At 32.0% G+C, this 23,352-nt stretch overlaps 1 pseudogene; it reads left to right on the top strand.

Moving 5' to 3' along the window:
- The first annotated feature begins 4,174 nt into the window (after nucleotides 1-4,174).
- LOC143390104 (cadherin-9-like) overlaps nucleotides 4,175-23,352 on the top strand; it is a 107,378-nt pseudogene continuing 88,200 nt past the window's right edge.

Genomic DNA, 23,352 nt, shown 5'->3' with positions numbered 1-23,352 from the left:
ATTTACATAATAAATATCAGAATTATCAATTACCATAAAAAAGATTTTTCTAAAAACATATTTCCTATAAAAAGATTATTGATTTTAAAAGATCCATAATTTCGGTGTCACACATATTGGCTGAATATGTTCTTTATATATTTATCATTTATTTAAGTTGTGAGATGTTTTTCTACAAATGATCCAAGAGATAAAGAAAAGAGAGTTGGGAAGATTACAGGAATCAAATAATCTGAAAATATATGCAAAACTTTTCCAAGACACAAAATTACAGGTAAATAAATGGTTTTGCTTCAACTCTGCAAAACTGAGATATGTCATATTAAAATATAAAAAAAACCTCAGGGATGTAATATGTCTTATGATTCTTTATCAAAACTTTTCTTGAAGAAAAGTAGTGACTTTAATATATGTGAAAATTCATTGTTGATTACAAACAGCAAAAATGATAAGACAGCAAAATTAATCACACACACTTGCTTTATGTGTACCTTTCATCTTAGAAAATTTGCCTAAAAATAGGAATAAAATACCTTATCTGAATAAAAAGCATACAAATGTGCATTTACAAGGAAAAGAATATGAAAGAATGCAATTTAATTTTAGATGTGCTGTTTATATGCTAAACAATCTACTTAATTACAAAAATGAATATTTTTTTCTTGATTTATAAAAAAACAAAAAAACATTTCTTTTAAATGCAATTTAATAAAATTAAGGGAACAAGGGAATAATAAAAAAACAATTTTCAGTTTTTAAAATTAACAAGATTGCAGTGAATTCCCTGATTATAAAATCAAAGTTAATCCAAATTTAAAATATTGTACTTCATCATGCATCTGATAGTATTTATTTATCAAGAGAAACATGATTAAAATGCAAAGTATTTAAGGCTGATAGAGAAAATTAAGCATAGAAATTTTGGTAGTCAGCTTGTTGCTATTGAGTGAATAAAGACTATGAGGAATTTTTAATAAACCTCATGGGATAAGAGCTTGCTAACTTTAAAATCAAAAGCAGCAGGAAACCTTTTAAAATGTGCACTTTTATCTAAGAGCCAAGGAATGTACAGGTATTAAATTAGCCACAAGAGAGCTGTACTAATGTTCCCTAAATGTGAAACAAATATGTGAAGAGTTATGAGAAAAATAAAGGTATTTAATGAAGAGGATGTAAAGTTCATATAAACCCTCTATAATTTATACCAATCACGAGTGAAGTTCATACTTAATCACATTTGATCCAAATTCTTGTGAATATTAATCATATCACTGAAGATTTTTTTTCATTTTTATAGGAAGCAAAAACATGCCCCATTCTTTCAGAAAAGATATTTTCTCCTAGGTAAATTCTTCCCATTTATTTATTACCTTGTTCATGCAACAGAATACAAAGTCAATCTCAAATGGAATACTGGACTCAAAATGGGGGTATCTATATTAGCATTAATCTATTAACTAATTAATTTAAAACATATCTGTCAACTCTTTTATGCAAGACACAGATGTATACAAAATATCTCATATCACATAAGTTACATTGCAGCTAAGAGAAATAAGCATATATACACTAAATAAAAATGATATTAAAAGTTGTCACAAACAATGTGAAGAACATACAGGGTAGAAGAAAAGTAAAAGAAACTATAATGTGGTAAACTATCTTTTGAAAGATTTTTTTAGAGACTTTTCAAAAAAAGGAGAACATTATGAAGGAACAGGGAAATGAGAAGGAGATACTTAGATGAGTGTCTAAAGACAAGTGCTGTTTTTGCTGAGGCTGGCTTTGAACTTTCAGTCCTTCTCACTCAGCCTCCAGAACCACTGGAATTACAGTTGTTGGCATCCATACCTGGCATAAAGGCAAGTTTTAATGCACATAAAGGAAACTTCAGGTTAGTGCATATAGAGTAATATCACTGTGTCATAGTTGATTCTGGCTGCTATTACAACTTGTCATAGAATGAATAGTTTAAATAGCAAACATTTATTTGTGACAGCTTCAGAGAATGAGGAGTCAAGGTCGAGGTGCCAGCAGATCTGGGGTATTATGAGGACTCTCTTGGTTTGCATTTTGCAGTTTTCTTATAGTGCCCTTACCCAGCTGACAGTCACAAAAGAATTTGGGCTCTTTGATGTCTTTGTAGAGGCACTAAACTCATTATGAGGGTTGCATCTTTAAGGCCTGATATAAATCTAATCACTTCCTGAAATTCCTACCTTCTAATAATATTATCTGGGGTGATAGGATTTCAACATATGAATTTTGATGTGATGCAAACATTCAGTTTATATTTCCACTACAGCCCCTCCTCCATGACTTCCACATGTATAGTATGTACATTTTATCCCCAAAGTCCCAAGTATCTTAAGACATTTCATTAGTAACTCTGTAGTCAAGTCACAAAACTCATAAATTATCATATAAATCAGAAATGAATGAGATTACAGTATGATATATTCAAAAGTAAAATTTCTGTAACTGTGAACATAAAAAATCAAGCAAGTTATATTCTTTCTCACTACAGTGATGGAGAAAGCACAAGATAGACCATCTCAGTCCAAAAGGAAGAAATAGGGAAGCAGGAATTGATAGAAAGCAGAACAACCAAGAAAAAGAAGCCAAAGACAGGTGTCAGATTTCCAGATTCAGCATGATTTTGCAGGGGATTCTTGCAAATAAATAATGTGTGGGTATTCCCACTTTTGCATCTAATAAGTACTGGCTAAGGAAATCCATGGGAGATGCTTACAAAGTTGTAGAATTTCAGTCTCCTTTTGCATGAGGGTAAAGTGACTCCAGTCACCAGAGGACATGGTTCAAAGACAGTTGCAGGTAAAGGCGATGAGAAACTAAAGAATCCCAAAATTGTAGTATGTGTGTGGCCATATTAAAGGATCAAAGGGATTTATAGTAGAGAATCAGCTTTCACATCAAAACACTTCTTTGTATGCTGTGCTCATTTCTTTCTGAACTAGAATAACAGACTCCAATTGATCTCTCCCTTAACCAAATCCCTTTCCTACTTTTTAAGCTATTTCCTATTTAACCACCAAATTGATCTTTTCTAAATATATTATGTAAAACTCTTTCAACAGCTTTTCATTTCACTGGAAATGAATGTGAATTTCTTACTCTAGCTTGGCAAGGTCTATGGGAACTTGACCCCTGCCTGAATGTCTGGATCCAGTTAATACAGATAGACTTTTTGTTCAAAGGCCTACAGTCTGCATGAAGGGTGCATCTAAGTTAAAATATACCACAGATCATTTGGAGTGATATTCAATGTCTCCTGCAAATGTGGTTATCAAGGTCAATGGACAAAATCATTTCTTCCTATGGGAAGAAATCAGGGTAACCAGTGTAATCAACTAAGGAATTTGTTGTGTTTTATATAAGTGAAGCATCAGCTTCCTTGAAATTCTCTTGCTGCTAATTTTTCATTTCACCATGGCCAAACTACCCACTACTGGGTATGTTCTGCAGTAGTGGTGATTAGATATTTTTTCCTCCCACAAGATATTTTCTAAGTACTAGTTGTTAATTTGGATATTTATTAAAGAATTTTAACTTGATTGTGGGTAAATTTGCCAGTTACCCCATAGCTCTCAAGATTATTACTAGCTATAATAGCCCTGATGAATGACAGTTATTATCCACTGATATTTCAGATTCAGAAAATGATGAGGTTTAGGATTTCTTTTACTGGGGAGTGTTTTTACAATCATGTATATGTTTTCTTATAAATCATACCTTTTTAAAAGTAATAGATTTGGAAATTAAGTGACATAGGTATGATGGACAGAGCTGATAGTTTTGCACTGTAGCAAACATCTATAACAATACTTGCCAGTCTCCATTCTCTTTTCTGCTGTGCTAGGCCCATATCTCTGAATTCATTTAGATTGTATTTAGTTTACTTTAGTTATCCATATGTATATATCAGAAGATATCCATATCTCCCTAATTATCTATGTATTATATGAGTTTTTAATGGTGGCTCACTGCTTTATAATAGAAAAATTATATATAAACTTAAATAGCAATCAGAATAGATTTTTAGTCTACAGGTTGTGTGAAAGTGTAACACAGCTTAGTAAAACCATTTTCTCCCATCCTCTTCAGGAGATACAGACAATACATTGAATTTGACATCCTTCTGAAGTAGCAGATAATGAGGAGTTACCATTATCTACCATTATTCATCTGGACCTACATCTTGCACACAGTTGACACCATCCCATTACAAGAAAACAGTAGCAGTTACTTACCCAGCCAGAGGATAGTGAGCTTGACAAAAGATGATGGTAAAATGCTTCATCGCACCAAGTGTGGCTGGATGTCAAATCAGTTCTTCTTGTTGGAAGAGTACACAGGTACAGACACACAATATGTAGGCAAGGTAAGGACTTTGATATGAGAATTCCAAAACTTGAAAGTGATAGCTGTTTATTTATTTTCCACACAACTAATAATTATTCAGAAAAAAATTTCTTAAATATGACGTTTGAAAAGCATGCTCTTGCAGATTATTTCAGAAAGGTAGTATGTGGAATGTGATGTATTCACACGCCTATTTTATATCACTATCTGAAAAAAGAATCAAAATAATATAGCTCATGTGTGGCCTTGGTTCAGTGTTAATCATGACATATGAATTGATTCTATTCATTTTAAAGAACACTTTCCTTGAAATGTTATTTAAAATTATGATAACTGTCTGCTATATAAGAAAAACAAATCACAATTTTAGTATATCATAACATTATTAAAATATAGTGGTATCTATAGAGGACTAGTTCATCGTAAGAATAGCATGTTCTGTGTGAGAAATAAATTATTTCTAGATGCTTTCATATCTTAATATCAGACTAAACTACTTCCTGACTATAACCCAGACTAAAAGTTTAAAGGCAGAATGAAGAAGAAAAGACAAAAGAAGGCAAAAGAAGACACTATCTTTAGGGAAGTATACCTTTATGTTAATAGCAGCAACATGAATGGTTTCTCATCAGCAACCAATAACAAATGGTAATTGAAAATGTATAACTCACTTCCTCATGTCTTCCTTTTGTGTTTAAAAAGATCTTTCTCTTTCTTTCAGGTATTACCTATTTTTTCAATTCATTTTTATTTATTTTTTCTTTAGTGGCACAACCTATCTTTCATATCTTATCAATTATATTAATTCTATTCTATACTCAGGATAATTCATTATTTCACCTGATTATATTTGATTTATTCCCAGTGCTGAGGCTTTACCCAATTCTGAGAATAAGCATGTAAGTAAGCATAAATACTAACATTATACACAGACCATATATTTATTTTTCTTGATTCTTGAACAAAAATCCTAGATGGAATTCTAATAATTGGACTATAGACTCACTGATACCAGGTGAATACATTAGAATAATCCCAAAATAAAAAAAAAAATAAAAGAGTACCTGATAGCACAAAGTTATAGCTTTATATATTAAACCAGAGATGCATTTATTCTGTGAAATTGCTTAAATGATGGTCTACTTCTTTATTTGTGTGAACAATATGCTTTTCAAATGCAGCCTCCCTTTCCAGAAGCCCATTTTTCCACTTCTTTTGATATATCTCCTCTGGTCCCATAGGTCATCTCACTTGACCCTTCAGTTCACTGGCTGCTTTTTTCTCTGTTATTTCTCCTCAGGTTAGTCATATGGCATCCTCCAGCATCCCTCATTTAACATCACTCTTCACACCATAGTTATTAACTAACGTGAAGATGTTTCCAGTTCAACAAGCAGACATTTGTGTCTAAGGACTTGAAATTGCCTTAAGATTCTTTTTCTAAGGCAGTGTATAAAGGACACATTCAGATCACAGGGCCTTACTACAGAAATAGTTTCATCCTTGGAGACTCACAGATACAGAAAAATAGCCACTGATAAAAAGAAATACTCATAATCTCAAGACTGTTAAGGCACTGCTACAAGCATTTGATTTTAGTTGAAAACAAAAATGCTTCCTTCTGAACAATGAGTTGATTAATTTGTATGTTGACCACATTGCTACATGAACAACTTAAAATACACAATATTTTTTAAATCTTTAGGTACTACTTTCCTTATTTTTAATAAATTGTATAATCTCTTACAAATGATTACTAAAAGTAGGTGACAAATCTGTTTTGTTACTTTTCATAACATGTTTTATCATTTGTTTTAGCCAAGTGACATTTTTTAAACCCATGAACAAATTTAAGATGTGTAATTTGTTTGTCTATTTAACCTCAACAAACAGAAAATAAGCCAAAAATAGAAAACTCATTATGATTATGAGAATTTTCATTTAATGAGAATAATTAAGCCAAACATATATGTTCACTTTTTATTTTTTCCATGTAAAATCTACATATATGAGAAAAGTCTTCAACAAAATAAGACACCCAATTCTTTCTCAGTTTTGGTGTAGAAACAGGTACATCTGCCCTTACTACATATGTAGTTCACTGTAGAAGTGGGATACTAACCACTTCGGAGCCTTTGTTATTAGGAGCTTATTCACCCTAGCCTACCCTGTTCTCATTACTTTTAGCTTCATTAGTTATATGCCTATACAGAAGCTAACAGAGCCCTTGACCCAGAACGTAGAGAAACACAAGAATTCTAGTAAAAACTGAACCTCTCGAACATCACAAAGACAGTGTCTGTGACCATATTGCTGCTGGTTGTCCTGGTAAACTAAGCATTTATCCTTCAGAATCTACTGCACTGGCGGCATTATGCCTTGTGAAGTTACACCTGCCAAATTCACCACGCACCAGGACTGGAAAAAGACAGGAAGTTTCTAATGAAAAAAATTATATTTCTTATATTATATTTTGTATAATTTTATAGTTTGGTTTCTGTTTTTGTACATACTAGGTAACACAGAAAATTAAAAACAAAACATTTATTCACAGGTGATATAAAATTATGTAAAGTTGGAATAACAAATAGTCTGAATAGAAACTAAGGTTTCATCATAAATATAAAAGAAGCAATTAAAGAATAAACAAAATGACAACAGCAAACTTAACCTTTACATATATGAACACCCACAAATATGCAACTTACAAGATTTTATCCTGATTGTGGCATTTTAAATGGTATAGAATTTATGTCATTTAGTTTTCTAACCCTCATATTTTTGTTATATTAAATCAATTGCCATTAAAATTTCTTTTATTCTAAGGTTCTGCTATTTTCTAGGCTTTTGTAAGAATCTGCTGATGTGGGCAGGAGGATTCAGTAAAAATGTTCATGTAAACAAATTTAAGAAGGTGGGATTAAAAGCAGAGGAAAAATGCCTAATCTAATGTATCATAGATTTACTAATAATCTTTTATGTAACAAGAGAATCCTTTATTTCTTACTCAAAACAATTTCAAAGTCACAACTGCCATCTAGTTCCTCTTCTATTTGAACAAAGACATTTCATTGAAATTTTTATGCAGAATAATAATATTGAACAAGACAGAAATGAATAAAATTTAGCAAGAAGTTTGGCAAGTGATTTTACTCTTTTGTTGAAGAATCTTTACATGTACTTTTTGTGCGTATGTGTGTGTGCACATGCATACATGTGTGCATGCATTCTTGCGTTAAAATGTAGGGCCTAGCATAAGCTAAGTAAGTGCTCTACATCTGACCTACATACCCAGTCTGCATGAGATTATTTGTTACATTAGAAAAAGATCCTAAAGAACTTTTCCTTATTATGGATCAACAATCAAGTTATATGTCCAGTATTAAGAATTGGGCAGAATTTCACTCTGATTTAAATATATGCTTGCTAAATCGCATTTATTGTATGAAGAGATGCTAGCTTTCCAGACATAACTGATATAGCGCTAAATCTTGAAAGAAAATGTTAATATTCATTAAATTTTTATATCAATTTAATTGACTGTTACATTTTAATTTGAACATATGTATTTAGAACTAGTTTTGTTCAGGACAGAGAGTGTGGTGGTCAATGACCTGCATACAGTATCCACCATAAGAATATAATAGATCTCTGTTACAGAGTGAGTTCTGAAGTCCTCATAGATTTACTTCAGAAACCTCCATTATTCCATAACTGAAATAATTATGACTATAGTCAGAAAATATAAAAGGGGTGTTTTTCATTGATCAAGTGCTGTATATTTGGTTATAATAGATTTTGTTGTCACTGAAAACAATGTGAAACACAGGTAACAGATATGAAATGGGAGAAAGGGTACAGTCTTGTTTGTATTTGATTGGGTATCAAAATTCACATGATTCTTTCATGCTCTCTCATGATGATACATGCAGTAAATACTAATATATCCCTAAAGCATATATAATGTATTGGAATGACTGGGAATTTTGTCTTAGGCTTTTAAGATATGGCACTTTGATGTGTATAAGTATCAGGCAGAGGAGAAATCAAAGACTGAAATAAAGCCTCAAATTTACTAAGGGAAAACTGATGATTTTAATGGTATATTATATTACTTTTTAGAATCTAAATAAAATATTTTTATGAAGGTTTTAGAATGTGATTATTTATGGTGCAGTACATGTAGCAGCAACTTTTTATTTGTGAATGCATCATATTTCAAAATTTTCTTTATATGTTAATTGGTTAAAACTCAAAACACATGACGAAAATAATAAACATTATAACCCTTTATATCCAGACTCCCAAGATAGTCTATAAAGGCTGGGTCCTGTGGTGCAGCCTGTAATCCTAGCAGCTCCAGACGTTTAGGCAGGAGGATTATGAGTTCAATGTCAGCCTCAGCAAAAGCAAGGTGCTAAGCAACTCAGTGAGACCTTCTTCCTAAATAAATACATAATAGGCCTTGGGATGTGGCTCAGTGGTCATGTGCCCCTGAGTTCAATTCCCAATTCCTCAGAACCAAAAAAAAAAAAAAAGGATAGTCTACAAAGATTTGTTTCACACTGAGTTCTATTTAAAAAAATCTGCGTGTAAAAGGCGAAAGATTTATACGATCTGAAGAGAAACTGTAATCAGAGATATGATAAATTATAGTACAATGGTGTAGGAATTGTAATGCAAAAATAAAAAAGACCAGCATAAGTAAATAATTTACCATTACTTCTGACATATTAATTGAATAAATAATATGCATTCATTTTTTTAAAAATCCGCAATTAAAGTTGAACCAGTCTTCTAATATTTACTACCATTACTCTTATTTACAGTACTGCATTACCATTTTACCAGACCAACCACTGCATTTCAGCACACTAAACTAATATTTTAATTTTAAATTCTCAAAAACATATTACCCATTTTTTCTTTCTTTCTTTTTTTAATGACATAATAAGTGTCCTAATTTATGGCGTATAGTGTAATGTTTTGCCATTTATTTATGTTGTATTATGGGTAAAAATCATTGTGATTTGCATATTTTCCTCTCAGATATTATTTCTTCACAGTGAAGCACTAAAACACCTCTTGTCTAACTACTTTAAATACACAGTTTATTATTCTAAAACAGTTTTTTAATAATACCTATCTCTTGTAATTTTATAGAAAATCAATCTAAAGTTACTTAAAAAGAATTAAGTGTTCAATGGTCTCACATGTTCCCACCTATGTTCTATGTATCCCTAATCCTTGGTTCTATTTAGCATGAAATATTTCTTCTTCCATGCACCTATCTATTTCTTCATCATGTCCACAGATCATATTTATTGTATGAAAAGATGCTAGCTTTCCAGACATAACTGATATAGCACCAAATCTTGAATAACTGATCCCTTTTCCAGAATCTCTTCCTTGGGGTATCACTAAAGAAAACCCATCCTCATTCTTCCTAGCTAGTATTTTCCCACAGAATGGTAAGATTATAAAAATCATAGTCATGGAATATTCCCATTACTGTGTTCTATCTTTCATTATTTTCTTCTAGAATTTGTGTACTTGAATCTGCTTTAGACCCAAATGTTTTTTTTTTCCTTTCCTCAAATGTTTAACATCATTTGTTTTCTCAAAAATAATATTTAGTTGGTATTTCAAAACTTTTTTGGGGCGGTGGGTATTTATTAGACAGTATTCTGAGAGATTATACTATGGAAAACAAAACAAAAAAATTAGATAACATTAACCATAAATACATTCACTTTCCCCATTATATGCAACAGCAAATTCAGACATTCTCAGCAAATGATGTTTGTTTTTGCTGTTCTTGTAATTTTCCCTCCGTATTCTCATTACTTTCTAGGTCCCTAAATGCATTCACACCCTGTCATTTTCCCATATTGTCTCAAATATCACATACTTTAAAATGATTTCTACTAAAAATAATCACTATTCCTAATAGAAATTATTTTAAAGCAGTATGTAGAATTTAAAAATAAGACAAAGCCAATTTGGTCTGAATTAGGATTTGCAGTACTCCTACATACACCTGATTCTAAAAATTAAATGAACTTTTTTTTTATTTATTGTTAGAATATAAATAACTGTGAAACTATTTTAAAAATATTAAGTGGCAGAATATTATTAGTATGACTACCAAATTATATGTGTAAATTTTCATCACAGCGTTACTGGTTTCAGTAGTATTGAACTATTTCTAATGTTACAATATTCTCTTCTCCTTCAAATTGGAAAGGGTCAGATCCACTATTACTCATTAGGAAGGAAGAAGGAAGGAAGGAGAGAAGAAAGGAAGAAAGGGAATTGAAATAGCAGAAGTAGTACTGCCTCTAGAAGTCTTTAGAGGGAATAATGGGGAAAACATTTACACACAAGAACATCAGATATCATTATTGTCATAATTATTTTATAACTATAAAATATATCACTATAAAACAATATTTATTACCTATGAAATACGATGTGCAGTGAATTTTTTAAAAGGATGAAATATTAAGATAACTACAATCATACCACAAAAGATTAAAATATTTAAATATTAATTCTATTTACTGAATATATTCTTTAATATTGTGAGTTTTCTGTTTCTTATACTTTTTTCCTGCCTTTCTCAGATAATGCTATATTTTTGCATATTGTTAAAATGTTGCAATAAGCTATGATGTATGTTAAAATTTTTGTTTTGTTTCTTTCCAATTTTATACACATACACACATACATGTGTGCACAAACATATCTGTGAAGGTTTTGTACTAAAAATATTTTTATATTATAAATTACTGTATATAAATCTAAATTAATGAAATGGAAATTCTTAAAGTTAAAATAAGAATTTCAAGACTTTGAATATATTAGCTATTTGTACCTCAGAAAATTTATAACTCTTTGATACCACTAGCATTTAATCAATGCACTAACATAGCACATTAATGTTTTGCATATTAATTATAAGTTTCCGACTTCATTTTAATGTTCATTGTATTCCTGTGTAGTATTATTAATGAGTGTGAAAATGGAAAACCTGAAATGTGAAACCGTAGAAGGAGTAATAAGAAAACCTCACCACTTCTTAAACAACTTTTTCCTGTGTAAAATAAACAAAATACTATTATTCTGGCCTAATATGGAAAAGGCCTACCAAACATGAAACTTCTGTTCAGAGTAAAATAGACATATTTTAATTTATTATCTAATGCACTGAATTCTTTTGTTTTGTTTTAGAGTGTGTGTGTGCATGCGTGTGTGTGTGTGTGTGTGTGTGTGTGTGTGTGTGTGTTAATTACTTGAAATTCAAACCAGGAGATTCTGCCTATGAGCAAGATCCCCAGTTCCTGTTTTTAAACAATTATCATTTTGAGAAGGGTCTGCTAAGTTGCCAAGGCTGTCCATAATCTTGTAATCCTACTGCCTCAGCCTTCCAAGTAGTGGGGATTACAGGTGTACACCACTGCTCCTGACTAAGATTAAATCACTAATAAATTCTATGGTGCCTAATTTGACACTAGAATTATTCTCAATTAATAATGTATGCAAGCTTGCTGCTTTTGTTTAGGAATTATTATGTTTCCTGTTCCCAAAGAACAAAGACTTTTTTTTTTATTGGTTATTCAAAACATTACAAAGATTGCAGAATCACATCGGTTACACATCCACATTTTTACATAATACCATAATAGTAACTGTTGTATTCTGCTACCTTTCCTATCCTCTACTATCCCCCCTCCCCTCCCCTCCCATCTTCTCTCTCTACCCCATCTACTGTAATTCATTTCTCTCCTTATTTTTTTCCCATTCCCCTCACAAACTCTTATATGTAATTTTGTATAACAATGAGGGTCTCCTTCCATTTCCAAGCAATTTCCCTTTTCTCTCCCTTTCCCTCCCACTTCATGACTCTGCTTAATGTTAATCTTTTCCTCCTGCTCTTCCTCCCTGCTCTGTTCTTGGTTGCTCTCATTATATCAAAGAAGACATTTGGCATTTGTTTTTTAGGGATTGGCTAGCTTCACTTAGCATAATCTGCTCTAGTGCCATCCATTTCCCTGCAAATTCCATGATTTTGTCATTTCTTAGTGCTGCGTAGTACTCCATTGTGTATAAATGCCACATTTTTTTTATCCATTCATCTATTGAGGGGTATCGGGGTTGGTTCCACAGTCTAGCTATTGTGAATTGTGCTGCTATGAACATCGATGTGGCAGTATCCCTGTAGTACGCTCTTTTGAGGTCTTCAGGGAATAGTTCGAGAAGGGCAATAGCTGGGTCAAATGGTGGTTCCATTCCCAGCTTTCCCAGGAATCTCCATACTGCTTTCCATATTGGCCTCACCATTTTGCAGTCCCACCACCAATGTATAAAAGTACCCTTTTCCCCACATCCTCGCCAGCACTTGTTATTGTTTGACTTCATAATGGCTGCCAATCTTACTGGAGTGAGATGGTATCTTAGGGTGGTTTTGATTTGCATTTCTCTGACTGCTAGAGATGGTGAGCATTTTTTCATGTACTTGTTGATTGATTGTATGTCCTCCTCTGAGAAGTGTCTGTTCAGGACTTTGGCCCATTTGTTGATTGGGTTATTTGTTTTCTTATTGTTTAATTTTTTGAGTTCTTTGTATACTCTGGATATTAGGGCTCTATCTGAAGTGTGAGGAGTAAAAATTTGTTCCCATGATGTAGGCTCCCTATTTACCTCTCTTATTGTTTCTCTTGCTGAGAAAAAACTTTTTAGATTAAGTAAGTCCCATTTGTTGATTCTTGTTTTTAACTCTTGTGCTATGGGTGTCCTATTAAGGAATTTGGAGCCCGACCCCACAATATGTAGATCGGAGCCAACCTTTTCATCTATCAGACGCATAGTCTCTGATTTGATATCAAGGTCCTTGATCCATTTTGAGTTAACTTTTGTGAATGGCGAGAGGAGGGGATTCAGTTTTATTTTATTGCATATGGATTTCCAGTTTTCCCAGCACCATTTGTTGAAGATGCTATCCTTCCTCCATTGCATGCTTTTAGCCCCTTTATTGAATATAAGATAGTTGTAATTTTGTGGATTGGTTTCTGTGTCCTCTATTCTATACCATTGGTCCACCCACCTGTTTTGGTACCAGTACCATGCTGTTTTTGTTACTATTGCTTTGTAGTACAGTTTGAAATTTGGTATCGCTACACCTCCTGATTCACACTTCCTGCTTAGAATTGCTTTTGCTATTCTGGGTCTTTTATTTTTCCATATGAATTTCATGATTGCTTTATCTATTTCTACAAGAAATGCCATTGGGATTTTGATTGGCATTGCATTGAACCTATAGAGAACTTTTGGTAATATTGCCATTTTGATGATGTTAGTTCTGCCTATCCATGAACAGGGTATATTTTTCCATCTTCTGAGATCTTCTTCTATTTCTCTCTTTAGGGTTCTGTAGTTTTCATTGTATAAATCTTTGAACAAAGACTTTTGTTCCAGATAAAAATGTTTCAACTATACTCACACAAACCTTTTGAAGTTTGTCCTGAGCAAATCTTAAACAATTAAGGACCACAGAACTGAACTGTTGGTATTTAAAGAAATGGTGTGAAGAAGGTACTCTGAAACTGTCAAAGTTTTACACTAAGTATATGAGGTATTTGAAGTCACTCTCAATATGCAATTGAAGCTTGGGAATTTGGCTGAAGTGGTAGCACACCCGCCTGGCATGCGTGAGGCACTGGGTGCAATCCTCAGCACCGTATAAAATAAAATAAAGATATTGTGTCCACCTAAAAAAAACTAAAAAATAAATATTTTTTATAAAATGCAATTGAATATATACCTCGCTTAATTCATACAGTAAATACTCTTATTTCAAATTCAGAGTTTTCTAGGAATGTGATTATAATAAATTATCATATTCAGAAATAAACATTAAAAACAAAGGGACAAAGATGAGTTCAAGATTAGTAGGCAAATAGTGACTCTGCAAATGTATGATAAAAAGATATACATTGTAGCCGGGTGTTGTGGTACACACCTGTGATCACAGGTTTGAGGCTCAGGAGGCTAAGGCAGGAAGATCTCATGTTCAATGCCAGCCTCAGTAAAGGTGAGGAGCTAAGCAACTCAGTGAGATTTTGTCTCTAAATAAAATAAGAAATAGAGCTGGGAATGTGGCTCAGTGATTGAGTGCCACTGAATTCAGTCCCTGGTACCCCCATGCAAAAAAAGATATACAGTATTTCTGTTTAAGCAATTTTTGAAAAAATGATACTCTTAATTTTTTCTATAAACAAATGTTTTATAATGAAAAATTATAATCATTTTACAGGGTTTATTCTATTGGTCATAGTTTATTATTAATATTCTTAGTCTTAGGAAAATGTGATGCTAATATTAAATTATCTATCCTTGTAATTTTTTATCTCCTTGTTCAATTCTTACTGGGAGTAGAAATTTAAAACCTACATTGTTAAATTTCTTTCTACTTTTGTCTATTTTTAAAATTATTTTTATGCAACTATTAGGTGTATATCCAATTATCTTTCTTGAGTTTGTGATTAAATGGTCTTTCATCATTATGAAATTCTGCCCTTTACCTGTAATAACACTACTAAATTGATTTCATTTCACCTGAGGCATGTGTTTGTATCCTTTATTTTTTGTCATCCTTTATCTCTCAACATTATTCTGTATAATTGTCTTTGAAAAACAGCTACCATGATTTATTGAAATGCAAAAGTTTATGGTTGGTTTATACATTTTTGTGAAGTTTGGCAATCTTTGATATATAACTGGCAGTTTATTCATATATGCACAAATTTTCTTAGCTTTTGTATATCTGAAAATATTCTATTTAACTTTTATTTTTTGAAAGATATTTTAATGACTATAGAAACATGTTAACCTGACCATTTTAGTTTCCTTATAGCATTTTATATTGTTGCTGCCTTGTGTTGTGGATTCTATTATTTTTAAATAATAAGTCCATCATTATATTTTTCTTGGGGTGGGGGGCTGGTACCAGGAATTAAACCCACTGGTGCTTACCCACTGAGCTAAAACCACAGCCCATTTTTATATATTATTTAGAGACAGGGTTTCACTGAGTTTGTTAGGGACTCACTTAGTAGCTGAAGCTGGCTTTGAACTCTGGATCCTGCTTTAGCCTCTACAGTTGTGCCACAGTGTCTTAAGACTCAATCATTATTCTTATGTTTGTTGCCCTATATATAATGTACATGCTTCTCTAGGTGCTTTTATGTTTCTGCTCATAATTGTGGTTTTCAGCTGTTTTTCTATAATACCCAGATACAGTCATGTTTATTCTTCTAGGAATTTGTTGGCCTTCTTAGTTCTGTAAATTGTTTTTCATCAAATTTTAAAATTACATAAACATTTAAAAATTATTATTTTTGCGACTGTTCTTCATTTTGGAAATTTCAAATACATGTGATTTGAGACAAGAGATATTACTCCATAGTTCAAGACTGGGTAGATTTATCAAAATATCAGTTTGTCTCTGGGCTCAAATTGGGATAATTTAATTACATTGTCTTCAGATTTATGTTTTTATATGTTTTATATCCAATCTACTGTTTTGTATTTTTATTTCAGATTTCTTAAATTTTTTGCTTCTAGTTTTAGTATTTCATCTCTTTGATTTTTCACATATTTTATGACATTCCTCATATATTTATCGTTTCTTTTATTATGCCTTATTATATTCTTTATATATTTATGTGAGTTATTATAAAAAATTTTTTTGTTTAAATCCAACATCAGGGTCCTCTTTGTTTCTATTTATGTTGAATATTTTCTCTTTACATACTGACCTTTATAAATTATATATTGTGGGGATTTTATTCTGTTATCTTCCTATGAAGAATGTAGAGTTTTGATTCAGTAGGCAGTATAATTACTGTAGGCTTCTTTGATGTTATGTAAGTTTTGTATTAAAGACTTAAAGGCAGCTTATTATTTTGTTTATGTGTTTAGTCTTGTGATATATATCTAACCTTTATGCCAAGTTTATCATTCTTACTCACAAATTATCACACTCCTAGTTTTTCACTGCAAATTCCAAAATGTTTACCATCCTCATCTAAGTAGAACTTTAGTCTTCTCTCCTAGGACCTGGAGTGGCTAAAATCTCTGCTCAGGTATCAGTCTTCAGGCTTTTCTATATCTCTAATTCTTTTTTCTTACCCCACAACATTCCCTGTTCTCTGCATGTTTAGTTTAGGCATTAGCTGCATGTTGCACTGTACGTATAAGTACCACCTCTTCTGTGACTTCTTCCATTCCTGGATTTTCTCTTTTCAATTTTTGCCTCTATGGGGGTTCTTAATTCTGACTGTGATTCCTCACCTAAGACATATGTCTTCTGCATAACATGAGAAATAGTGCCGCAGTCTCTGGCTGGGCACAAATCACGAGTCTCCACACAGCTTGTAGATTCAAACAGCAATTCTTTATTCCCGAACTCACACTGGCCGTCTACAAACACGTTCTGGGGAAATCCACGTTCTCTGCCCAAATCCACTCTCTGCCCAAATCCACTCACATGGGCTTCTGTCTCCCAAAATATACTGTCTGACCCTAAGAACTCAAGAGGAACTCAGCAGCAGGATATGCCCTATTCTAAAGGGGGAACACCCTAATCTCCTATTATGCTAAACCGCCCTATTCTAAAGGGGGAACACCCTAAACACGGATCCTGCCCTGGTCCTTGAGCAAGGTCACCTTACATGCAATGTCCTGCAAAATGTCCTATTTCCATGAGTCCTTCCACTAAAGAAACATGGGGGTACGCTGGCAAGAAAATTGTCATACCTACTTGGCTGATGGCTCCCAGCAAAATAGTGTTAATGTAAAACTTACTTCTTTCCCTTATTTGCTTATATTCTTTCCTGTTTTTTTTTTTTTTTTTTGGTCTGTTATTGTTTTCCTTCTGGTAATTTGAAGCACGCATTTGAGGTTAGTCAGGAAGTGTCTTTGATCTCCCTTCTCACTGTATGCAGACATGCCTCAAGCCTCCTTTAAATGCAACTTTCTTTAATTGGCTTATTCCTCCAATATTTTTGCTTGGAGCAGATGTAAGAGGGAGTCAGGTGTGGATCACACAGTCAGACCAGCAATGGCACTGGGGTTTTCTTTTTTATTTTGCTATATGCAGCCTGCTGGGTCCCTGATCTTCTTTGAATGTCCAGAATTAAATCCCAGTAAAGTCCCCCTTTCTCACTTTCTTGGTTTCTACACCATTCCTCTTGATAAATCATGTGTGTGTGTGTGGCTGTGTGTGTGTGTGTGTGTGTGTGTGTGTGAGAGAGAGAGAGAGAGAGAGAGAGAGAGAGAGAGAGAGAGACAGAAAGTCTGTGAAGAACTATTATTACCAATATCAAGAGTTAGTGTTACCAAACCCATGCTACATGGCTGGAATCAAAACAAATATGCAGTTTTTCCTTATTAATCTTTACCTTTTGGCAGTTCAAACATTGAAGCATATCTACATGCCACAGTGACTAGTTTTAGTGAGTAAAAGGCCTTTTTTTTGTGGGGGGAGAGAAATATATATATATATATATATATATATATATATATATATATATATATATATATATGTATTTGTTACACCAGTATATCTCGTTGGTATTTGAGTAATGACCAATATTCAAAAGTAATTATGTGGATATCTTTTGTGGAAATAAAAATTTTAAATGTTCCTACTTACTAAATTAACTCCACTCCACTTTTTTCTTTATATTTTTCATATCTATTAATAAGAAATGCAAAATTAGACACCTTTAATGTAGTGAAATATTATTTACTGAAAATGATTTTAATTTACAAATTTCTGAAAGAAATTTCACTTCCATTTTTATGCTCAACCCAGTAAACACAACAAATGATCATGAAAAGTTGGATTCCTAAGTAAGTGAAGGGGTTTTTGTGTATGTAATAAAATAATCAAAATGGCTTAATCTAATGATAGAACTTTAAAATTGATTGTATATATATTATGAATTTTTTTGTCATGTATGACAAATATAATCTAAATCATATTTCATTTAGTCTAAGGTTTGTCATAAAATATTCTAATCTTAAAAAATAAATTTAAAAAATGATTCAGAATTAACAAAAACTCTTTTTTCTCATAACTGAATAAACCCATTATACCTCAAAATTAATTTAAGCAAAATAATATTGAAGTTTTTTTTTTACACTATAGAGTCAGGGAAACACTTAAAAACAATAAAATGAAAGGCCACTAAAATAAAAAGCAATTTTAAATATTTCTCATAAATACACTATATCTCAAATACTTTTATTAAATAATAAATAATTGTCTGATTATGCACCATAGGCAAAAATCACATAGCAAGGTCTATTATCAATCTAAAGACACTGTGTTAAGAGTGCCCTTAAATTAAAGACAACAGATTATGAGGGTGCACAACCATCTTTGAATTAACTTTATAGAGGTTATTCACTGACAATTCATTAGGGGGTTTAGGGAAATTGAAAGAAATCCAGACAAGGCACACACTCAATTAATTCTAACAGAACTTTTAGAAAGGACAGGAAAATGGTGTCACATATTCCCTGTAAATTTTTTTTCTCACTAGATTTATTTCTATGTCCTGATTGATTGGTCAGCCATTATCACTACATCCTTTGCTGTTTTCTTGAAGTTTAAATCAAATGCAGTGATAGAAAATGTGAAGACTTGTGATTAGAGAATAAAAAGACAACTAGAAGATTTTGAGTAGTTTTAAACCATAGATTAACTATGATAAAATGATGTCCTTTGTTAAAAATATAAATGCTTTCTCTTCTGGCATACAAGGAGATGTTAAATGTATTTGAGTAGTGGAGAGATAGGGAAGTGAACAATAATATTTTAAAAAGTATGAAATACATACATTGACAACTCATTGATAACTATGACTATGAGGTGATAAATTGATTCTGCTCTTCTTTGTTGCCATAAAATTTGAATCAATTAATCATAAGGCAGATAAAAACTGTATACTTCCTTTTGTACCTAAGATTGTGGTAATTTTCAAGGTGATTTTCTAGGAAATAGTTTTTAATTATTATGCAATATTACATCAAATAGAAAATACAATCATGAATAATTTTATTAAATAATGAACAATCACTGTGAATATAAATAAATCTGGATCAATGGTTATCAGTTTTAATAAACATGTGTGTTTGGGTGTGTTGTCAACTTTGACTCTTTAAAGGTAAACTTATATAAATTAACATATAAAAAGTTAATTATATAGATCAACAACATTTTATATTTTTATAGCTATGTACTATTTTTTATGCATAAAATATAACTGGATCAATTTCACTCTCCAATCTTTACCCCACCTTTCCCTTCACCTATCATACTAGTCTGTCTTCTAATTTTATAAAGTTTACCTTTTTTGTTGTTACTTATTTTTCCTTCTATCTTCTACATAGAGGAGAAAATGTACCATAATTTTTTTCTTTGAGTCTCTCTCATTTTGCTTGATACTATGATCTCTGGTTTCATCCATGTTCCTGAAAATAACATAATTTGGTTCTTCTTTATGACTGAATAAAACTTTGTTGTACATATATTCCACATTTCTTCATCCAGTCATCTCTTTATGAACAAACAGGCTAATTTCATAATTTGGTTCTTAGAATCTTTGCTACTATGAACATGAGTAGGATAGTATATCAAAAATAAGGTAAATTTAACTCTTTTGGAGAAATACTATGAGTGGAATAGTGAAGTATATGGTAGTTCTATTTTTAGGCTTCTGAGGAATCTGCATACTGTTTTCCATAGTGGCTATACCAATTTACATTCCCACCAATGGTGGTTAAGGATTTTTTCCCCACATTCTCACCAGCATTTATTAATTTTTTCCTGATGTCACCCATTCTAATTGGGTTGAGATGGAACCTCAGTGTAGTTTTAATTTACATTTTCCTGATGGTTAAAATTATTGAACTTTATTTCATATAACTGTCTATCATTTATACTTCTTCTTTTCCAAAGTGTGCATTCAGTTAATTTTCTGATGGAAGATTTAGTTTTATGTGGAACTTGTTATTGGATCATCCTTCTTTTGAAGTAGTAGCTAGCAAATATTTTCTCCCAATGCATTAGTTGTCTCTAAACGCTGTTGTTTCATTGGCTGTGCAGAAGCTTTTCAATTTGATACCATCCCATTTATTGATTCCTTATTTCCTGAGACATATGTATCTTATTCAGGAAGTCTTTGTCTGTGCCTGTGTGTTGAATTAATTGACCTATTTTTGCTTTAAAAGTTGCTAAGTCTCAGGATTTAGTGTTAAGTCTTTGGTCCCTTTTGATTTTACTTTCAAAGGGAGAGATAAGGATCTAGTTTCTTTTTTCAACATATGTTTATCCAGTCTTCTCAGCACTGCTTGTTAAAAAGGCTGTCTTTTCTCCAATTTATGCTTTTGGTACCTTTGTCAAGAATCACATGACTGTAGATGTATAAATTTGTCTCTGTAGTTTCTATGAAGTCTGGTTCATCTAGATATTTTGTTTATGCCAGCTGCATGGTACTTTATTTATTATGGCTCTATGATATAATTTAAAATCAGGTTTTGTGATGCCTAAGCTTTGCTGCTTCTGCTCAGGATGGCTTTGGCTTTTGTGGGTCTTTTGTTCATTGAATTTTAGAATTTCTTTTTTTTTTTCTTCATTTGGTGAAGAACAAAGGAGGGGAAAAAAAGACGTTTCTAATCTACTTTATTTATTGAAGTATTATGTTTTTTTCCTTCACAATCTGATTATATAAACTCCACCTCCAACCTCCAACCAGGGTTCTCTTTTTCAAAATAACTGGTTTTCAAGATTCTTTATACTTTCATAAAACTTTTAGAATTAACTTGTCAGTTTCTACGATTTTTAGAAACTGTTTAACACTAAAGAAAGTAAAATGGCCTACCTATTTGAGAAAATGCAATTCTGGATATGCATGAGGAAAAACTATATGACATTATAGGAACAATTGGCATATTTTAGACTATTTAATTGAATGTTAAATGTAATTATATTATTAAATATCTAAGTTAATAGCACTATTATTATATTAGAGGATTTTCTTAGAGAACTGATGCTGAAATGTTCATTTTAGGGGTATCAACATGACTAGGTCTTTAAGAGGAAAATAATTCTAATTCACATAATATATGTCATAATAAATATGACAAAATATGCAGGTAGAAGTTTATAAATCAATTTTAAAAGATGAAGGGGAAACAATAAAATGAGCAAAGTGTAATATATACTTCACAAAGATAATGTCAGTAAGCATTTGTTAAGCAGTTCAATTTATTTAAATAATAGAGATTTAACCCACTCAAACACTAGAATGACTTAGAATAAGAAGAAAGAAAATCCCCAGGGGAGGTCATGATATGAACAAATTCAAATTCTCATAGATTCAGGTGGAACTGCACATGCTGCAAACATTAAAGGAGAATCATAAAAGGAGAAATGAGATATGTCTAGAAATTAGAAGACTAAAATATTACCTAACCATTAAATGTCAACTCAATTGATATCCCTGAATATTTTGGGGAAATGTATTTTGAAATAATTACAAACTTTCAGCTGCAGTGTCACTCAGATTATGCAAAGAACTTCTATTCATCCTTCAGCTAGATTCACCAGTTATCAATATTTTTATGATGTTTTATCACTCTCTCCAAGTAGATTATAGCTAATGGTAGCCATTTTTCAAGTAGTTCATTACTTCTCGGACTAATCACCTCCTGAGTTCTACAGAATCTATCACCTCCTTTCTTCTACTAGAAAATGCACAGTAATTTGACAAGGATTGAATTAATTTCTTCTTCCTTCTCATAAAATCTCTGTGTATTCTGCAGTATTTATCCTACACTAAGGCTTCTGATATTGTAATACACAAAATTATCTCATATATACTCAGCCCTAATAGTCTCTTCCCCACCCATATCTTTCTTTATTTAGTTCTGATTTATGATCTATTAAATTAGGAAAAAATTCAGATTTTTTATCATATATTATGGAATTAATCTATTCTTGTCCCTCTTAAATAAGACTATGAGCTTTGATATTTTGAGACATTCTATTATGTTAAGAAATATGAAAACCCTTACAAAACATTTTCTTTGTCCCTTTTGTATGTACCTGGAAAGTCTATTTTGGAATCTGAACATTGCTCTTCCTGTTGACATCTCAGGTGCTTGTGACATCAGTGATGGGCTTCTCTTCCTTCCAAGGCTACTCATTCCACCCAGGAGTCTTTGAAAAGTGAAAGCACTCATCAAGGGCTACTCATCAGCCTTTTTTTCTTTTGAACTTTCTACTCTTCCACTCTTCTTCATATAACAGACATGGGCCCAGGTGGATAAAAGAAATGAAGATATGTTGTCCAAAGGACACAAACTTTCAGTTTAAGAGATCAAATGCCCTGCAAGATAAGTATAGTTAATAATAACATATTTTGTACTTGAAAATTGCTTTGAAGGTAGATCTTAAGCATTCTCAGCACACATACATGCACAATTGTAAATATGTGAAAAAATATACAATCATTTTCCAATACATATGTATCCAAACATCATGTTGTATACATTAATACTTGCAATTTTTAATTATTATTTATAGCTGAATAAAGTTGGAAAAAATAAAATAACATGTCACCAGTTTCCCCTCTCATTTAATCCTCTTCAAATGCTCCTATCGTATCTATTCAGACTGGTTGATTCCTGAAATGCAGACACTCCACACACCCAGCTCGAGCCTGTAACTTAGCACTTAATTCAATGTTGATTTTTAATCCTGACTTTTAAAAGCAAGACTTCAATGTTGTTTATTCCTATTTTAATCACTGCACTGATTAAGCAGAGATATCACAGCTAAAAATAAATGGGTGAAAAATCTTCCAAACTGATTGAACTGCTTTGCTGGAGCTTTTC

This window comes from Callospermophilus lateralis, unplaced genomic scaffold (genome assembly GCF_048772815.1).
Source record: "Callospermophilus lateralis isolate mCalLat2 unplaced genomic scaffold, mCalLat2.hap1 Scaffold_147, whole genome shotgun sequence".
NCBI lineage: Eukaryota > Metazoa > Chordata > Mammalia > Rodentia > Sciuridae > Callospermophilus > Callospermophilus lateralis.
The sequence above is the reverse complement of the archived record's forward strand: the minus strand, read 5'-3'. Positions and strand labels throughout refer to the sequence as shown.